Below are 21,559 nucleotides of genomic sequence, written 5' to 3'. Positions count from 1 at the left end.
CAACACTGGCTATTAAGGGGTTGGAAGAGCTCTGTAATAAAAACATGGTTTAATTTTATTTAAAACAGAGTTTTCTACATCTATTTTGCTTTTTTACCCTCCTCTTCCTTTTTTTTTTTTTTTTTTTATCCTCCCCCGAGGATATTTTTCCATTTTTTGTACAGACAGAGTGGGAGGGAGAGAGAGGAAGGGAGAGAGAGAGAGAGAGAGAGAGAGAGAGAGAAACATCGACGTGAAGGGACACATCGAGTGGCTGCCACCCGCACGACCAACCAGGGCCGGGGACAAACTGCAACTGAAGTACATGCCCTTAGTGGGAACCGAACCCGGGTCTCTCTGGACCGCAGGCCGATGCTCTAACCACTGAGCCAAACTGGCCAGGGCCCTCCTCTTCCTTTTTATAGAGTCCCATTACCATTTCAAGGAAATAGTGATTCATAAAGGGTAATTTGATACTGATCTAGTGACGAATTTCCTTAAAAACCAACATCCTATTATTATTATTGCTAACATTATTATTTACTGGGTATACTTTAAGTGCTTTATGAGAATGATCTCATTTAATCCTCAGCATGACTATATGATGTAAACACCATCATAAATAATCTTCACTTGACAGATGAGGAAAATGAGGCCTTGAGAAATTAAAAAACTTCCCCAAAGTCAAACCACCATTAAGTGGCAGAGTCAGGATTCAGCTTTTCTGTTCGGGTCTGGAGGCCTGGCTTCCTCTTCTCGGGGACATCTGTCAGTCTTCCTGGACAGTGTTCGAATTTGGCCCTTAAGGAATGGAACAGTAGCATCTTGGAGCCTGCAAGGAGGAAGCATCAGGGGAAGGAAAAACAGGGGCGCTTGCATGGCTGCTCCTTCCCACCTGGCCACTCTCCCTTTCAGTATTTTATGTTCTCTTAAAATGGACCTCAGCTTCCTCATCTGAAAAATGGACATAGGGACGCCTCTCAGGATTGTTGTAAGGCTTGAAGGTAAAATGTGTGAAGTGCTTACTGCACAGAGCTCCAGCTTGATGATCTCGAGGCTAGTGCCTGGCATGTATAAGATCCTACGAAATGGCGAATTTGACAACCTTGGGCAAGTTTCTAAACCTCTCTGTGTCTCAGCTTCTTCACAGGTGAAATGGGGATAACAATGTTCCCTACATTGTAGGGATGGCCGTGAACATTATATATGACAGGTAACATGCAGAGCACATAGAAAGCCCTGTATGGGTTGGCTGTTATAATTATTTCCCTCCATGGGGCTAGCACCATGGAGCAGCTCTAGAGAGCACACCCTGAAAGCTGCCACCACAGTGAAAAGCATCAAGTTCTCCAACACCGACGGTCCCGTTGAAAGTAGACCATCATGCCTTCATCCAACCAACTGTCATACGCTTCAGAAATCTAACTAGACTTCAGGTGCCAGTCACTCTTGAACAGAGCTCCTTAGACTTTAAGGGAAGATACTTTTGTAAACAATTCTTAACCTCCCTTCTCAGTGAGTGTTGATTCAGCTTGGCTATAGGTGGCCTGTGAGTAACAGAAGTGGACTGCAGCCACTGCCACTGCTACTTCTACATTGTTTGGCCAAAGACAAGGAAGAAACCATCTGATTTTGCCACATCTCTACCCTCACCACAGACAATCCTAAACCCTCAGCACACACACTGTCGCAGGATGGCTTCGTACCTCATCGTTAATTTGCATAGCAGTGAGGAAACACTATTAAGTTACATATATTCCTAAATTTCCATGAAGGTGAGTGCCCAGAAAAATTCCCACAAAACATTGGGATGATATTGAAGCATTTACATCTGGAAAATAGAAACTTAAACTTAATTGTAATACACAGAAATAGGGTTTGCTGATTAAATGCTTTGGTTATTTATTAGAAAATAGTGTTTTGCTTCAGTTCACATGGAATATCTATCTAAAAATATATTTTATGACACTTTATAAAATAAAATGTAATATTGATTCATAGAGAAAAAATGATAAAAATGGACAAATATAAAGAAAATAAAAACCAAGCATTATCCCAACTTGCTGCGAGAACCCTGAGTTTGTCTTCATTATTATTTTTTTCCTTTATTGATTTTAGAGAGAGGAAGGGAGAGGGAGAGGGAGAGAGAAACATGGATGAGAGAGAACATCAATTGGCCGCCTCCTGCATGCCCCCACTGGGGACCTGGCCCACAACCTGGGCATGTGCCCTGACCGGGAATCGAACCGGTGACCTCTTGCCACAGAGCCACACCGCCAGGTGTGAGTTTGTCTCTTTAATACACATATATAACCATATGCCTTTACTTGTTTCACAAAATTAGAATTACAGTTAGTGCTCAATAACTCTTCTCTTAAAATGTAACATCATATCATGAACATTTTCCTGTCATTAAATATTTTTCTAAAACATTGTAATGGCTGATACAATGTTTGCCATTATATGTATATACAAAGATTTACTGCAAGAAAATCCTATTGTTCAACATTTATGCTGTTACCAAAATTTTAATATTATAAGTAACTGATGAATAATGGCCTTGTACTTAACTTCTAACATGCATTTCTATTTATGAATTTATAATTCGAGGAGTGGTATTATTGGGTTACAAAGGATATGTACCTTATAAATATAGTGACCTTTCTTTTGCCGTAGTTTGACTATATAATGAAAAGGAAAAACTAAAAAAGTATAACTAAAAAAAAAAAACCAACTGAAAAAAAAAACTAAAAAAGTATAACAGATTCCCTGACATCTAATCATCACTATAGACGAGATTCAGAGCTACCTTTTCATCTTTTTCTAAATTCTCTCCCTACCCGCTCTCCTTCCTTCCCACCTCCCTCCACACACTCCCCAAAGCCACTTGGGCCCCAGGCACCGGAGCACTTACCATGACTGAATAATTCATGAGCTTTTACAAATCCGGGCCTTTGCTCCTGCTGCTCTCTCCACCTACAATGTCCTTTTCAGCCTAGCAAGTGCCTGCCCATCCCCCAAGTTCTGTCCCATCTTGAGTAAATGACTTAACCTATCTGAGCTTCAGCTTCTACCTGTGAAATGGACATAATAATGTTGTTTTCCTCCTAATATTGTTTGAGGATCAAGGAATTAATACTTATAAAGTATTAAATAGGGTTAGCCTAAATTTAGGAAAGGCCTCCACAAATGTTAGCTGCTTAATATTATTGTTATCTGACATCCTACCTCCTCTGTATTGTGCAACCAGTTTACATATAATTCCATTTGATCTTTAGGAGACCCTCAAGCTCCAGGATTTCATGAATTGACTCTGAGGTTAGAATTGGGAAGGGACTTCAGAGATCCTCCAAACACCACGCTCATCAAAATGTAATGAATCTCCTGGGGAGTTTGCAGATGCTGGGGAGCCGCCCCAGACTTACTGAACCGGAGTCTCTGGTGGTGGAGCCTAGGAAAATGCATTTTCATCAAGTTCCCAGGTACTATTCAGCATGATAAAGTTTGGGAACTGCTCTTTATAGTCTAAAACCCGAGGTCTGCCAACGAGAGAGAGAGAAAGAGGCCATAAAAGGTTAAGTAATTCTCCTTAGATGCAAGCGAAAAAAGAGCCCATCTAGTTTACGGGATGAGAGAAGTGCCATATCTCACATCACCAGTGAAACACAAACGACTGCAAGGATGCTCCAGTGATGCCGTAGCTCCGAGCCTTTGTGCTGGAATAAAGGAAGACCGTGAGCTCAGATCAGGCTTAAAATTTGATTCCAGATCTGTTGGCAGGAAGATTGATCAAAGTTCGACCTAATTGTGGTCTCTCATTTATGGTGAAAATGTGAATCCCAATGAAGAATTGATCTCAGTCACTGAACAGTGAGTGACACTACTGTAAACACACATCTACACCCTGCAGGACAAAGCAGCTTGCTACCAATAAAGACATTTCTATTCCGTCTCGTCTATTTAATTTGACATTTGTCTTTTGGCAGAAGATGCGTTATTAAGACAGGGAATAGAGATGATGTCTCCTTCCTTTTGGAACCACATGAAGAAATTTCATTTTATTTTAGGGGTGAGCGGATATGTGAGTTGAGGAAAGATTTCCTGTATAATTACTTCTGAGATACATATTTCCATTTGAGGAAAAGCCATACAAGAAAATGAAGTCCGTTCTTAATAAATCAGACTATTCATTTTATTCAAGGACAGCTTCTATTTATAAAAATGAACACAGTTGATTCTGAAGTCAAATACAACAGTTGTATTAGACTACCACGCCCACTGACTAAATCATGTGATCAGTAGCCCCAATTTTAAATAAACAAAATTAAGACCTTTTAAAAAAGATAACGGTACTGCATTTCCTGGTGAAGCACATGATATATTTTCTCAATAATAATAAAAAAAGATGTTTATCCATAATTGCTGCTTGGAGAAATAAGGAATTGTAGTATCTGCAGGAAACCTCTGAGGCTGACTATTTATTATTGTTGCCATAGTACTATCATTTAAGAGAAAAACAGATTACTAGAGTGTACACAGTGCTAATGTGTCTACTGTCTCAGGAGGGTTATCTTGTACCATGATCATCTTGTCCCTGCACACCAGTGGGACAGTTTCCAGAGGCTATGCCACACACACATGCACACCACACGCTTGGCTAACTGTCTGTCTGTATTACAGAGAGAATTTCCTAGAACAGGGAAATCGACCACTTTCCCTTTTACTCACAGGGTCAACGCAAAATGATGTTGCACCCTCTCCTCAAAACCAGAAGTACATAAGAGAGATGTGGATCACAAAGCAGTGGCTAAATTGCAATATTCATAAGTGACCGAACGCTTGTGTCTTGGGGTACACAACCTTTTGGGGATCACCCAGAATATTCACGTTCTGCATCTCCCTCGCTTCCACCTCCACCACCCTGCCCATCACCACTCCCTCCCCACCCTGCACCACCTCATTCCTCTTCCTGACAGGCTCTGTAGCAACCGGTTTCTGTTTGGCTTTGGCTTTGAAACGTTGTTAAAGGGCCAAAAAGCCTGAAATGACCAAACACCTTGGCCCTGTTTCCTCATTCAGCAGAATTTCATAACTCCATTTTAATCTTAGAGAGCTCAAAGATACAGCGGTTGCACCCTTTTCACCAGATTGCTAAATTCATTACACCTACTTCCATAGGACAAGGTTGTTAGGTTAGATTTCCTTGCAGAAAGAAAAATCTTCTCAAGTCAAAGTGTTCATTTCAATGCCTGTGTGGTGTACTTCCCAAGCAATGAATCCACTTATAGCTTTCACATGTGAGGATAATTTCATCAAAGCATGGATCATCTGCATTTCTTATATTCTTTGCACAGTAATCACTAGGGGTATACCGGGGCATAGTTTCACCTGACCCAGGATTTTATCATACGTAGGATAAAACTGTTCATATTAGAGCCAGGGCAAGTAACTTGCAGATACTGAGGGATTTATTGTTTTTTACCCCAGGTAATGCATATATTATACTCTATGAACTATGATTTTTGAAACAAAATTAGAAACCGACTTTGGTATCTATCACCAGTTTGGTACCAAACCAATACACAGGGTGGTGAGATTTCCATGTATTTCAGTATTAGGTTTGCTTAGAAAAAAAAAAGTCTAATATGAAGCTCATATTAGCTAATTTTCCACAATGACTCAGCACTGTTCCTGCCATACTGGAAATAGACCATTCTGGTCTATTCTCTGTATATGAATAGAATTGCCTTGAATCTGTCAAACCTCATCTGGTTAATGCAACCCATTGCCTTAATTTATCAAAACAATTTTCAATTCTAGTTTTTGCGAACAAATTGTCAGTATTGTTCAGCTTAATACACATGTTGTTCTGGCATTAAGGTCACATTTACAATGATAAATCATTAGGACAAATCTTGGAGATACATATATTTAATGTGCTAAGGTTGGCAATGCACTAATGTTAATTTGTTGTTTCAGGCAACATCCCAATTGGCTATTCCTTCCCAAGATTTTGCTACTTTTTACTTGGCCAAAATTGTCAAAACATATTGTGTCTTCTGCTTTTTCTTTTTCTTTTTTTTTTTTGGTGGTACATGCCTCTAGCAGGAACCAAACCCAGGACTCCTCTCTGGCCCGCAGGCCAATGCTCAACCACTGAGCCAAACTGGCCAGGGCCTGCTTTTGACTTTAGTATCAGATTAGATTACTATAGAGGTAAATGAGATAAACCTGATAAGAGTCAGAAAATATTTGTTGTTAATACTCCAATAATGTTTGTGTTAATAAATTGACATCTTGGTGGAAACTACCTACTTTGCAGATTGTTTGCCAAATAATTTCAGGCAATTCATTATGATATAGGGTTGTATTTCAATAATATATCATTATTAATTTAATGACTATATACCTAATTTGAAAACCTTAGATAAAGTATGCAATAAAACTGAGCAGAAAGGTATAGTTTCTTGGGTATTTAATAACGAAACATGAAATGCTCCCGATAAGGAAAAATTAAAATTGACAATTCCAATTCTTTGAATGTTATCTAATGTATTATGTGTCAGAGAGGCTCTACTCTATTTATAAAAACCATCAATACTTAAATTATAAATAATAAATTTAGAAATAATTTTACTTTCAAATATTAAATAATCTGAAGGAAAAAATCTACAGTGATTTATTTTTTATGAAAGAGGTATTTGTAGTTACTTTATCATCTACTTTTTTCAGTAAAAGGGGAATTAAACTATTACAGGACACCTTGTTAAGTAATTATATAGCAACATCACTGTGCAATTAAATAGCCATCAGTCCCTGCAGCTGAGAAATTTCAGGTAATTATTCAAAGATAATTTAATAGGAGAATTACTGTATTCAAGCAAGCTTTAGCTAATAATCTACCTCAATTAAAGCATCCAATTAATTTCAGAACCTTGATAACAGTTGCCTTTGGCAAAACTATCCTTTCCCCTCATTTGATCCAACATATACAATATTCCTTAAAACGTCATATAGTTACTTTACTTCTCCTAAAAATATAGTCAGTCTATTAATACTGAGAAATTAAACAAATGCCAGCATAAAAAAATATTCCTTTTTCTTTTCTTTCTCTCTCATTTATAGCTTGTACCCAGCCTCTTATGTCGTAATGGAATGAGGATTTGGATTCTGGAGCATCAATATCCTTGGTTTTCATCACGAAGAATAGAAAACTTCCCAGCAATGGAAACTTCCAGAAGGACCTTTTGTTTTCAGATTGATTAGCTCACTGGACAAACTATCCTTGTGAAACGTGCCCCTATGAACTTGGTGGTGACGGTGGTGGTGGAAGTAGCATTATGTATGCAGAGACTCTCGGGCAGAATTGCCTGATTGCGTTCTCACTTGAGTATTCCTGCGTGATAGAAAAAGCCTCCGCTTTGGAGTCAGGTGGGTTTGGAGGTGCATAGGAGAAATAGTTTCTGGTAGTTCAGGAGGCTGCTAATCCTACTGATTCTTCAAGTTTCCCAACTGCCCCTTAACAGCCTTCCACAGTTTTACCAGTTTCTTGGTTAGTTCATTCAACCTTTTTGACCCTCGGGTCTGGTACTGCCTGGTGCAGTACAGGACATGACTTAGGCCATTCTTAACCCAACTGTCATTGTCCTCCCTGCTGGGTGCCTCACATTATGGGTCTTCCAGAAAGGAAAGCATATGGCCAGTATCTTGAGCTAACTTGCCTCAAGATTGAATTAAAGGTAGTATCAGGTCGATGGTATTGGAGAAAGTATGCAGGTTTGGCCGTGTGTGCTGTCAGATGATTAGAAAAGCAACAGACAGATGTGGTTTGCTTCTGGCCATCACTTTCAAAGCTCCTGGAGCCCTCACAGCAGCTATGGAAAGTGGACAGAAAAGAACATGGAGATGTCCACAGATGACTCAAGAATTATTGCAGGCTCATCTCCCCCACATCCACACTCAGCAGCAACCTTTGCCTCTGTCTCTTTAACTTCATGCTTTGGCTGCCTTTCCATCTTTAGTTCCATTTGGAAAAATGACCCAGCATGGACTGTTGTGCTGATTCTGACCTACCATTCTCTAGGGCCCTGCTTTCAGTATTCCCCTGGGTTGGAACACGTTGTATCTCTAAACAATAAGTTCCCATCCAGTGCAGGCTCCTGGGACCCCACCGACACATTTCTCAGAGGAGGGGGACAGAACTGTTGCTAGAGGTTATGGGCTGGAAATGTGTTGTTCAGGCCTGGATTAGGGTGAGGTGAGTGAGGCTGAGTCATGCAAGTGATAGGTCGGATCCTGTCTGTTTCTTCTATTTTATTTTATTTTTATATTGTTGCTGCATTTGTATCTAGTTTTCTCACCACTGGAATAGATAACTGAGTCCAGTCACTCCATTCCTCATCTTCATTTCTCCAAATTTCTGATAAATCTGAAGTTCAAATGATTTCCATTAAAAGATGTATCATCACAGTTTTCTAGTTTGGTCATTGTTCTAGGAGGCAAAGAGCAAGTCACTTTTCTACTATAAAACTATAATATCTGTATTATGAATAGCAAAGCTTTTAAAATACTAATTTATTTTAAGGTAGTTTCATTCTCCACTAGGTTAACATTGTTTTCTGATAGGGTTTAAGGTTTGGGAGATTCTTGTGAGAAAAAATGTCTTGGTCATCCACTTAATCTTAGTTAACTTCAAATCCAACAAAGGCATTCCTAAACTTGAGTTCAGCAACTTTTGGTGTTTGGCATATAACAGGTAAGAGTACACACCCAGGGCATCTGGTACCATGTCTGGAACATATTAGATTCAAAGCATATCTATTATGTAAGTGAGTCCTTCTGCCTTTCTCTTCAGTACTAGGCTTTATTTGTTTGTTTGTTTATTTATCCTCACATGTTCTCATTATTATTATTATTATTATTTTTAGAGAGAGAAGGGAGAGAGAGAAAAGCAAACAAACATTGGTGTGAGAGAGAAACATCAGTGGGTTGCCTGCCATATATGCCCTGACTGGGGATTGAACCCGAAACCTGGGTATGTGTCCTGACTGGGAATTGAACCCACAACCCTTTTTTTGGTACAAGGGACAATGCTCCAACCAACTGAGCCACCCTGCCAGGGCTTCAGTACTAGGTTTTATATTGTATGTATCTTGGGTGGCCTAATCAGTATGCATTTATACTGTTAACTTAATAAGATTGTGTTAACCACTATCCCAATACACTGTTTTCCTATTACATTGTGATTAACCAACAGGAAAGATTAGTCTGTTCAAAGCAAACAAGCAGGCAAACAAAAATATGAGTTTGAATATTCTATATCTCAGTCCATTTGCGCTGGGAAGAATTAACATTAAAAAAATAATAAAGAGATAATTAAATAAACTCCCAAAGAGAAATCAATGATGTTCTCACCCATAAAAGGAGTTAATTAGCATAAATATATCGATGAGGTCCAAGTCACAACTTGTAAGATGTTTCCACCTAGTTATGCAGGCATCATCAGTAACTGGCAATATTTACTATCTGGAGTTGTGATCCTGTTGACATCCAGAGTCAAATTATACATCTATCAAACCCCTAATCAGCAGTGCAATCCCAGCACACATAATCCAAATGATTAAAGCAGGTAATGATTTCTCCAAAATAACCACAAGATGCCAAAAGTATTTAATTAGTTTTATCTTGGTACCTCTTGCTAGTCTAATTATTACTGCTTTTGGAGTTAAGTTATCTGTAATTTTCTTTTGGAATTACAAATGGTATTCTTTGCTTTCTTATCATGTCATAGAACTGTGTTATTAATCACATTTGGGGAAAAACTTTCAGAAGATGGAATAAGAAATGTTGAAGCCCCAGTGAATTTTCCATTGCTGCAAACTTTCTACATCCCCTAAATAAAGCAGTCCATAATTGATTAATAAAAGCTGAGTAATTTTGGTATTAATATGATCCCCTGGGAAGCCCCCACAATCACAACTAGCAGGCCAGTCACAGTATTGCTCAATTACATATCCAGGTAAATAATCTGAAAATTGAAAAAACCTAACAGGGGATTTTCAGCATTTCCAATTTGTTAATCCACAATAAACGCCTGTCAGAGGCTGCACAAAGCCCAGGCCCTTTCATATTTTGATGCCCCTGATTTGTTAAAATGCTTTAAAGAAGACTTATCAAAATTGTTTTATGTTTAAAATATAGAATTGAAAATGCTATATTTATAGCACTAATGCCAAACATATTAGTGCTAATAAACACACACATGATATACAATGCTATATGATTGTCTATATAAAAACATATTTATAAAGCTGTCATCTGCAGTGCACTACAGATGGCATGACCTGGTTCCAGGACACTATAGTTCCCTTCTCTCTGACCTATCAGAATATCTCTGTGACTGAACGCGTTAGTTCACTGGAGGCCTTTGGTGAGCACAAGGCCTGAGCGGGGTGTCCAATGTCCTCCCTCATCCCTAGTGGACTCAAGGGTATCCAGACACCGGGGGCACAAAAATAAAATACCCTGTCTCCACCTTCCTCTCGCTGCTCTTGTTAAAAACATCTAAGAAAGGGTGCATCCAAATTACCTAGAAGAACCCAACTCAATGCTTAAATCACTCCTCTTCAAAAGTGTTCTATTCTAAACCATACCTTTTGAGGGTTACAACTTAAGTTTTCTCCTCAACCTGACCTCATCGAAGATTAGTGATTTCATCTCATAGAATTTTGAAAGTGCATTGTCACTAACTCCCAACCTCACTTCTTTGCTGTTGTTAAGTAGCTCTCATTCCTTTAAATTTCTTCTATGAGTCTTGGGCTATTTTTATTCTCTGAAACATTGAAATTATCACATTCAGTGCTTGATGTGAAAGTATCTGAAATAATGCTATTTCCACATCATTTTAACCAAAAGAATACATATGATCGATTTAATCACAAACATGGTGTCAAATTCTCCTGTAAAGAAATATCACCATTTGCCTATTTCTTTATTAGATATTGCAGAAGACACAAAGTACAAGAAATGAGCCTTTGTGTAATATTCTTAATATAAAAAGAGCTCTTATACATAAATGAGAAACAGCTTAACGTGAGAAAAAAATGAACAAAGGGCTAGAAGAGAAAATTTCTAAAAGAATAATTATAAGTGAGTGCTCAATTATTATATAAAAAAGTTCACCTAAATAAAAGTTCTTCAGTAGTCAATGAAATGTATATCAAACAATGATGAAATATTAGTTTTCTTCTATCAATCTGGCTTTTTTTTTTCTTTCTTTTAAAGATAGTAGTGATGGTGAGGGTGCTGGGAAATCCGTTCTCTATACTTTTGGTGCGAGTGCAAATTGATACTACCTTTCCTGAGAGCAATTCTACAATATGAATTAAAAGCATTACCACTTATACATTTGACATAGTAATTCTACTCCCAGAAAGTTACCCTAAGGAAATAACCATGGATGTGTAGAAATACAGAAATGTTTATGACAACCTTGTTCACCATGATAGACTGGAAACAACCTCAATGTCTGAAAATAAGGGGACTGGACGAATAGAGTATAAAATACCCAAATGAAGAGAGCCCTATTCTCTTAAAAATCTTGTTGTAAAAAATATTTAATGACATAGAAATATTTTCTAAAAGTGTTTTTAAGTTTTAAAAATGCAGATTATGCCCTGGCCAGTTTGGCTCAGAGGTTAGAGCGTTGGCCTGTGGTCCCAAGAGACCCGGGTTCGGTTCCCGCTAAGGGCACGTACCTTGGTTGCAGTTTGTCCCCGGCCCTGGTTGTGCGGGAGGCAGCCACCCGATGTGTCCCTTCAAATCGATGTTTCTCTCTCTCTCTCTCTCTCTCTCTCTCTCTCTCTCTTCCTCTCTCTCCCTCCCACTCTATCTGAACAAAAGATGGAAAAATGTCCTCAGGTGAGGATTAAAAAAAAAAAAAATGCAGGTTACAAACAATTAGCTATAACATGACACTTTTTTTGAAGTGTAGAATAACTGTGTATAAAAAAAGTCTGAAAGAACATATCCTACAACATTTACAGTAGTATATCTAGGTGGAGGAAATGTTAATAATTTTTATTTTTAACTTATTTTTAACTATATTTCCTAAAGTGCTTAAAGAGATACTACTCTTTATAATTATAAGAATAAGATTTATAAAGGAAAGAAATATACCCTGATCTCAAGGAGTTTACAATTCCATAGCATATAATAGTACTATATATATATATATATATATATATATATATATATATATATATATTTTTTTTTTTTTTTATCCTCACCCGAGGACATTATTGCATTTTTTGTTCAGATAGAGCGGGAGGGAGAGAGAGGAAGAGAGAGAGAGAGAAACATCGATGTGAAGGGACACATCGAGTGGCTGCCACCCGCACGACCAACCAGGGCCGGGGACAAACTGCAACCGAGGTACGTGCCCTTAGCAGGAACCGAACCCGGGTCTCTCTGTACCGCAGGCCGACGCTCCAACCGCTGAGCCAAACCGGCCAGGGCTATATATATATATTTTTGATGATCATAAACCTGGTAGGATTTTGATGAAAGCCATAAATTTTATTTAAAGGTATTCATTAAATGTAGACCTAAATGTGATTTAATCTTTGCATATTTATAGGGCTTTCCACTTTTTTTTTTATCCTCATCCGAGGACATTTTTCCATTTTTTGTACAGACAGAGTGGGAGGAAGAGAGAGAAAGGGAAACATCGATGTGAAAGGGACACATCGAGTGGCTGCCACCCACACGACCAACCAGGGCTGGGGACAAACTGCAACCGAGGTACATGCCCTTAGCGGGAACCGAACCCTGGTCTCTGCGGTCCGCAGGCGGACGCTCTAACCACTGAGCCAAACCGGCCAGGGCTATAGGGCTTTCCACTTTAATAAGTTCTCATGTTTTTGAAGAAGATCCTTTATTATATACTTTTCATTCAAAATATAATGATTACAACTATACAGAAACCTATGTAGTTAACTTGTATATGATTTAAGCACAGCTCAGGAAGGTATATAAGTTTCTCAGGACAAACACTTTCATCTCATCTGGCTAATGGGCAATTACAGGTAAAGGACCTTTATAAGGGTGACCAGTAGAATCAGCAGAGATATTTTCTTTTCATTGGAGTCCAGATGTCCATCTAAGGCTGATGTGATCCTTGGTGGTATGTTCTGGGCTTCCCAGACTCCTTGTAATCTGCCGGCTTTCCTCCCAGCCCTCAGACCACTAAGTCCCAGGGGGTAGAGGGACTTCTCTGAGTCTTGCTTTCTCTAATTCATGCTCAACACTCTTTCTGACTAAATACAGCCTCAGATGCCTCTTAACACATTAGTGTTTGTTTTATTAATATTTATTTTGATATAGCATTTTTGTGGATCATATATTTTCACTGCAGGAAATTAGGATATATGCAAGATATAAAAGACAAGAAAATCATTCATTATCTCAATACTCTGAAAGAATCATTAACTATTTAGTATTTTCCTTTTGTCACTTAATAGCATATTATGAACCTTTGCCCATTAAGCATTTTGCTATTACATATTCTCCTTGATAAAAATGATAATGATGGCACAGTACTCATTCTATCTCATAGATGCCCCATGGCTGACACAACTTCCTGCTTATTGTTGAACATCTAGAAGAAGCTATACAAAGAACATCTGGCACATATGTTTCTTCTACATGAGCTAATGACCCTCAGGTTAATTGCTAGTAGTCATATTGCTGGGCTGAAGGGAAGAAATATTAATAAAATTTTGGAGGATATTATTAACATTTGCACTGTTTTACAAAGAGCAAACCCTTGGTCTGCCCTTTTGCAGGGTACCTGTTATTTGTCTTCATGTTTATTTTTTTACAAGAAAAGATGATCATATTATTATAATTTTATATATGTATTGATCATTAACATTTCTTCTATAAATTGCCTATTTGTTTCTTTGTCAATTTTTTTTTGTTGTTCAGATATTGATGTTTTCCTTATGGTTTTGAAATTGGTTTGTGCAATAGGGATTTTAGCTTTTTATCCATTACATGTTAAATTTTTTTCCTTCCTAGTTTTTTTTATGGTAAATAAATATGACAAAATTTGTCATATTTATCATTTTAAAATGTGTAATTCATTGGTACTAATTCATTCACAACATCGTACAACCATCACCACTATTTCCAAAATGTTTCCATCATCCCAAACAGAAACTCTTTATCTATGAAAATATAAGGCCTTATTCTCTTTTCCTCAGTCTCTGATAGTCTTTAATCTACTTTCTGTTTTTATAAATTTGCCTATTCTAGATATTTTATATATGTTGAATCATATATTTGCCTTTTTGTTTATGGATTGTCTCAGCATGTTTTCAAGATTCACCCATGTTGTAGTATGTTTCAGAACATCATTCTTTTTTATGGCTAAATAGTATTCCACTGTTTATATATGCCACATTTTGTTTATTCATTCATCTGTTGGTGGATACTTGTATATTTTCCCCCACCTATGTCTATTGTGACTAATGCTGCCAAGAACTTTTGCATACAGGTATCTGTTTGAGTCCTTGTTTTCAATTCTTTTGGCTATACACCTAGGAGTGGAATAGCTGGGTCATATGCAATTTTCTGAGCAACCATTCAACTGCTGTTACTCTTTGAGCCTTGTAAATGCCACCATCATCTAAAAGTAGAAGCTACACACTTCCGTAGCATGACTGGTGGTGTCATATTGTCCATCTTTCTTTGTAAAACAGAAACATCTTAAGTGTAAATCAGAACAATCTCAGTCTCTTTACTGAAACATTTGCTGAGTAAATCAGTTTTACAGAGTTGTTAACAGAGTGACTTGCTGCTACTTGTAGACCTAATATAGGTTCTCTCATGAATGAGCCTTGGGACGAAAACAAGCCTTAGAGCCTACTACTCATTTATTTGACCAAATTTTGTCTCATGACAAAGAAATGCTCCATTTTACTTCTGGTACTGTAACAAAGGTTTCATTTTGGTGAGGCATAAATATTTAAATGCTAGCCTTGGTACTCAGTGGTCACTGAACATGTGTTAATGTGCCAATAAAGACTAATTTGAGGTTAGTTCTTAAAGACATTTCTTTATTTGCATTGGAAGATACTTTTTAAATCTTTCTCTTCTTTTTTTTTAAAAATATGTCTTTATTGATTTTATAGTGAGAGGAAGGAAGAGGGAGAGAGACAGAGAAACTTCAATGAGAGAGAGAGAAACATGGAGCAGCTTCCTCCTGCATACCTCCTACTGAGGATCAAGCCTGCAACCGAGGCATGTGCCCTGTCTGGGAATCAAACCAGCAACCTCTTGGTGCATGGGTCAACTCTCAACCAACTGAGCCAAACCAGCCAGGATAAAATGTTCTCTTCTTGACTGCCCAGAAATTTTTTTAAAAAACTGAATCTATTTTTTAACAACTCAACTTTGAGTGTAAATTACCAATGTGGACTTGAAGCATCAAGAAATTTTAAGTGGAAGAGAAATTTTGATCTATAACCTTACTGAAATAAAAATATTTTTTCATCTTACTGGAATCTAAGATGGTTTCCTAGAAAAATTATTCAGCTCCCAACAGTGACCTGATTTAAACTTGTAAACATATCAAATGTTGGAGCTGTTGGGACTAAAGACCAAATGAGAAATGAATGTCTTACTAAAAAGACAATACTAAGTGGCTCTTGGGACACTGAGAATTATTTTCATTCAATTTTATTAATGTAAAGCCCAGGAAACACAAATAACAGAAGAAGAGCCTGGCTGGTGTGGCTCAGTGGTTGAGCGTCAATCCATGCACCAAGAGGTCGCTGGTTCGATTCCTGGTCAGGACACATGCCCAGGTTGTGGGCATGATCCCCAGTGGGGGGGCATGCAGTAGGTGGTCAATCGATGTTCTCTCTCATCGATGTTTCTATCTCTCCCTCCCTCCCACTCTCTCTATAAAAATCAATACAGAAAAAATAATTTTTTTAAAAAAAGAAGAGAAATGTCAAGTGAAGGTAGTCAGATTCAGAATGGCACAATATCTTTCTTTACTGCTATAATCAAAGGAACACCTTATATGACTTTAAAAGACCCATCTGAGTTTGAATTCCATCTCCATCATATACTACTTGTGAGACCATTCTCATTCTACTTTCCTGAGTCTCAGTTTTCTTTTTGCACAAAAAGTATTTAAAAATCCCTAACAGAATTGTTGAGGAGATACAAATGTTTTTAATATTAGAAAGTTCTACACTAGTGGTTATCAAATGAAGACAGTTTTGCCTCTCAGAAGGCATTTGGCAATGTCTGGAAAAATTTTTAGTTGTCATAACTAGAGAGGGTAGACTACTGGCTTCTATTGGAGAGAGACCAGGATGCTGCAAACTCATAATATACAGACCAGTTCCTCACAACAAAGAATCATTCAGTCTAAAAAGTCAATAGTCCTGAGGCTGAGAAACCTGCTCCATACTTTTTACAAAAATAATGATTGCTTACTTTTATGCAGTGAGCTACTAGAACCTTTGACCTCACTCTGTTCTTTGTTGATAACTCAGGGTCTTACTAAGAGCCTTCTCCTTCAATCAAACCCCACGTGATGCAGCCACAAAAACTGATTCTCAATGTACACAGCTTTGTCTAGTTTATCACTCTTCTCTAACCAACATGCACCAATCACATGTCTGTAAAGACTAGTAACCTGCCCTGGCAGGTGTGGCTCAGTTGGCTGAGCATCATCCCATGCCCCAGGAGGTTGCCAATTTAATTTGCAATCAGGGTAGTTGCCTGGGTTTCGGGCTCCATCCCTGGTCAGGGGCTTTCAGTAGGCAGCCAACCAATATTGTGCTCTTGCATCAGTGTTTCTCTCCCTCTCCCTTCCTCTCTCTCTAAAGATCAATAATCTGTTCTTAAAAAATTGACTAATAACTTATGAGTTGAATGTGCTAAAATTGTGACACCGGACTCCTTTAAGTACATCATCTAAGAGCTCTACTTCACACGAAACGGCGAAGAGCTGCAGGTATAAACAGGAACACAGGAGCTTGGCATTCAGGCAATAACTGGCAGAATGACTGTGGGATTAGGTCGAGTACCCACGAAGCTGCTCTGTGAGCAACCGTTAATAGGTGCATCAGAGAATACCTCAGAAACTCACAGAAGCAAAACAGCTACTTGACTAAGCTGTTTAACTTCTTAATATAGGTTTGCTTTCTCTATGACTCAGTTTCTCCCCTGAAAAATAAGACTTAGGATGGGGAGTCAGAATTGTGAATGAGGATGGAAGCTGTCTGATACTAGCTCTCATCAATGCTGTTTCTATTAAGGGGACAGTCTGTCACTCTTTCCTGTCCAGGCGAAGAACCAGGAAGAAAAGTAAAAATACATGTTTCTTCATGTGTTCTGGACATGTCGCTTCATTGCATAGGTATGGAAGCGAAACAGAAACCACACCATCTGCGAATTACTATGGAAGGGTCTGGTTATTTTAGTCAGCTCTGGTAAAAGAATGGAATAGTTAATTCAATGATTAAAAAATAAAACATACAATCTATTCACACTAGCCATTTGACCCAGACTGAGTCTAAACCTATAAATGAATCTGACTGGTTAAGTCAGTCAGCAGTTCAAGAAGCTGGTAAATAGAGATAATTTGAAGAGATGATGCTCTTTTAATCTCATGGAGATATAACCTTAATCTGACTCTAAGTGAATCACAAAATTATGTATCTCTCTAAAATTATACAAGCAATTATGAATTACCTCCATTAATAAAAGGAGAAATGCCTTTATTTGCTTAGTGGACAGAGATGAAAAACAAGGAAAAGAGCACTTGCTATTCAATAGACGTGATTAATTCTCGATAACTCAGTCAGAAATCCTATTTAAAGGGAAAGCTATTTACCCAAGTGAAAGCACCTTCTTTCTAGTTAATGCAGAAGGTGCTTTAATTTCTCTGACATATAAAGAAGATAGATCTTAATGTCCAAATATATACAGAATGTAGGCATTTTTACACATTGTTGTCAGATAAGGGCTCAGAGCACATTTTTAAAAACTCTTGGGAGGCCACTGAACTTGGATCGTTCTTAGCTAAGTTATCTAAAACACTTCAAATACTTTAAAATAAAACTAATCCCTGCACTGGTGGGTTGAAAACTTTTCCTATCCCCAGGGCACTAAAATAATACCCTTTCGAACAGTAGGTGAAGTATTTTAGGCGACAGTTCTCTAGTTATAATAAGGCAAGTCAATTTTTAGGAATTAGGGATGCTAATCACAGTATTTCAAGATGTGCATTGCCGGGGAGTGAAATATATGACCACAAACTGACAGGATGGCAATGCTCAGCGCTCCCTCGAAGGAGATGTAAATGGGAGGGAGACTCGGCTTCCTGGTCCTGCCACGGCTTGATCTATCATAAAGGTCAACATAATTGGCCACATACGGCAAAATCAACACCACTTGCTCTCCCCTAGCCTAGCAGATAAGCGCAGAAACTCAGCTTCCTGCAGGGCTAAGTGGTGGCTAGCCCAGATGGAGGAGGAGAAGGTCTGAAAATATGCATGCAAGAACACAAGGCACTGTAATGATGCCATCAAATTTAGCATTAAATATATTTTACAATCAATTGCGATACCGTAGGTTGCCCCCAAACATGCATGAAATACTTCCAGGGTTTTACCAGACTGTACACTCTTTCCATGTTTATACCTTTCTAGTGTTTTTGGACTTTCAAAGCTCTCAACATTATAAATATACTTGTGTTAACAAATGAAACTGCAATAAATGCCATTTCTGGTTTAATGCCATCATTAAAGTATGACTTTTTGAGAATTCAACTTCCCTTAAATGGCCCAATTAATCTTCATGCCCTATAAAGCTAGGGTAGGATTATAAATCCAATAAAAAGGATTATTGAAAAAAAATCAAAACAAAGCTAAGGTAAGCATTGTCTACAATAGAGGTTATCGGAATATTCACATCAAAGTAAATAACTGAGTTATCAAAAATTGCCAACTAGATTAAGAGCTTCATATCTAATAGGAACCTACAACAGAGATGATCAAAGACATGTATTTTAAAATGTGAAGTCCATGGTTAAGATTCAAAGGGAACACGCCTGACGGTTTGCATCACCACACAATGACTGTATACAGACTTCATGAGTGTGTGACCGGTGCGCTTGCCTAGGGCTCTGTGCAGAAGGGCTCTGCCTTTGGTTTCATGTTCTGCTGTGTCTACTTTGAAATTCTTAATAATTTTTAATAAACAAAGATTCCTGCATTTTTCTTTTGCACAAATAACATAGTCGGTCCTGACTGTACGGGCAGTTCAACCTCCACAGAAGTGTTTCTGCCTTAGACTTCCTGGGAAGGCTCGTCATAAGAAACGGACCCTCAAAGGACAACTTAACAGAACCGGAGGTGGCCTCAATGAAAATGGGAGACACTGGGGGGAAATTGAAAATGTAAAGACAAAAATAATGATGAATTTTGAAGAAATGACTGGATCTTTCCATTCCCAGGACACAGAGTTAAAATCATAGAGTAGGAAAGCAGCTCTTTGATTGCTAACCAGAAGTCACTATGGGGGGAAAAATCCAATGTCTGAACCATAGGACATTGAGAAGTAAATTAATTTGAGTTCTTTTGTGAAGTTCATTTAAAAAGGACTAACTGGAAGCGTTTCAAAGAGAACAGTTAAAGGGCTGCTGACATATGTTCAAGTTGGTCCTAATTAGCACTCGATGTAGGTTTGTCGTCGTGTTCCGGAGAGTGAGTAGAAGCATGAAACTATGCTCAAGTATTAGCAGCGATCAAAAGTATGCCAGTGGGGGGGAGTAAGAGTATTTACTTTATAAAATGAAGAGCTAAGCAAGGAGAAAGCTTGCAAGAGAAAATGTGGGCACATTTGGGGGGAAGTGTATGGGGAAAGGAACCGAAAACAGTATGAAAAGAGCATTATAGAGCACAAACTGCTCAAAGGAGCCTGTGAGGACCTACTACATGGGCACTAATGAGCACTAATAAGCTGTCCAGGATTGAGGCCTAAGGCTATTAGTGTATTCAAAGTTCTCATACTTGTTCACAATAGGTTACATCCAGGCAATCAATCCTCCTTCCAGGAAGACAAATTGTACTCAGATGTAAAATATTAACTAATGTATATAGAGTTCATCATAATTTACATACACAGTCTTTTACAGAAAAGATTTATTATGCTTATAATGTCCCTGTAATGTGTACAGTATCATACCGCTCAATGGATGAGATAATGAGGCTCAGGAAAGGAAAGTGGATTCCCTAAGAAAACAAGTCAGAAGGTAATAGTCATCTTATTCCAAAACCTGTGTTTTTGGTACCATAAATGTAGTGAATGGTATGTCATATGTTCTAATGTTAAAACAAGGTCAACAACAATACCACAGGACTCTTCTGAGGCCCTCCCTCCCTTCCTCCTTTCCTGCTTTCCTTCCTTCCTTCCTTCTCACCATCCATCCATCCATCCATCCATCCATCCATCCATCCATCCATCACATAAACTTCAGGGTGAATTCTAGTTTTAAAAAATGATCAGTGCACTCAAAGTTTTATCAAGAGCTGCCATTATTACAGTGTTTCTTAGAAATGACCCCTGGAATGTGTCCATTCATCAGACTGATACTTTAAGCATTTCAGATGATAGCAATAGGGGTAATTGAGTAACAGAAATGGCTCTCATGTAATACTCAATGACTAAGACGGGTACAACAGTGAGACTGATTGGCAACTGACTTGAAGTAAAAATTGTGACCTAAACAAAAGTCATGTTTTGTAGCCATTTGCTCCTGCCTTTGCCCCTTTCCTCACTCAGTCTGTAGTCTACCTCCCAGTCACTCTAATAAAACTTGACCTTTAATTGAGATGCTAAGGACTTTCAAAAACCTTGCATTTTAACAGAGAATTTTATAAAAGAAAAATAAAAGAAGACCAAAGAGGGAAGGAGGAAGTACAAGGAGATGGAAAAGTACTGGGGATGTTTCTACTGTGCACGTCTACTCTGCACTCCCGGCCTGGGGTTCCCAGGAACCTAGATTACCACCCATCTGTGCATCTCTCCACTTCCGGTCTGTTCAGAAGAGAGTGACTGAACAAAGGCTCGGCACCCTTTCATAGACTGACTGCTAATGACTGCTCCAGACTGTAATACTGGAGTTCAGACATTGAGGTCAGAAATGTGATACTATGAGTTGTCCGGGCCATGTGCATAAGAAAAAATATTCTTCTTTCCTACACTGCATTTTGGTTGAAAATGAAGATGAGAAATTTAGGCAAGAAGCCAAAGAATACAACTGTCTGCATCTCCTACTTCCTCATCAGCCCACTTCATTTTGCTTTCTGTCCCCACCACACCAATAAAATTGGCCTCATAAGGTCAAAACAAAGTCATCAGCAATCTTGTTACTTCTGATACCATTAACCACCCCGTTGTTTCTGAAATACCTTTGTCCTCCTACTTTCCTAACACTCTGTGTTATGGATTTTCCTCCTGCCTATCTGGCTACCCACCTTCCTTGCATACTTTA

General features: G+C 38.3%; 1 pseudogene; it reads left to right on the top strand.

The window, feature by feature from the left end:
- The first annotated feature begins 3,607 nt into the window (after window positions 1–3,607).
- The window catches only part of LOC118616930, a 45,069-nt pseudogene continuing 27,117 nt past the window's right edge, over window positions 3,608–21,559 (top strand).

This window comes from Molossus molossus, unplaced genomic scaffold, assembly GCF_014108415.1.
Source record: "Molossus molossus isolate mMolMol1 unplaced genomic scaffold, mMolMol1.p scaffold_m16_p_5, whole genome shotgun sequence".
Lineage (NCBI taxonomy): Eukaryota > Metazoa > Chordata > Mammalia > Chiroptera > Molossidae > Molossus > Molossus molossus.
This window is presented reverse-complemented; position numbering and strand designations above follow the sequence as displayed.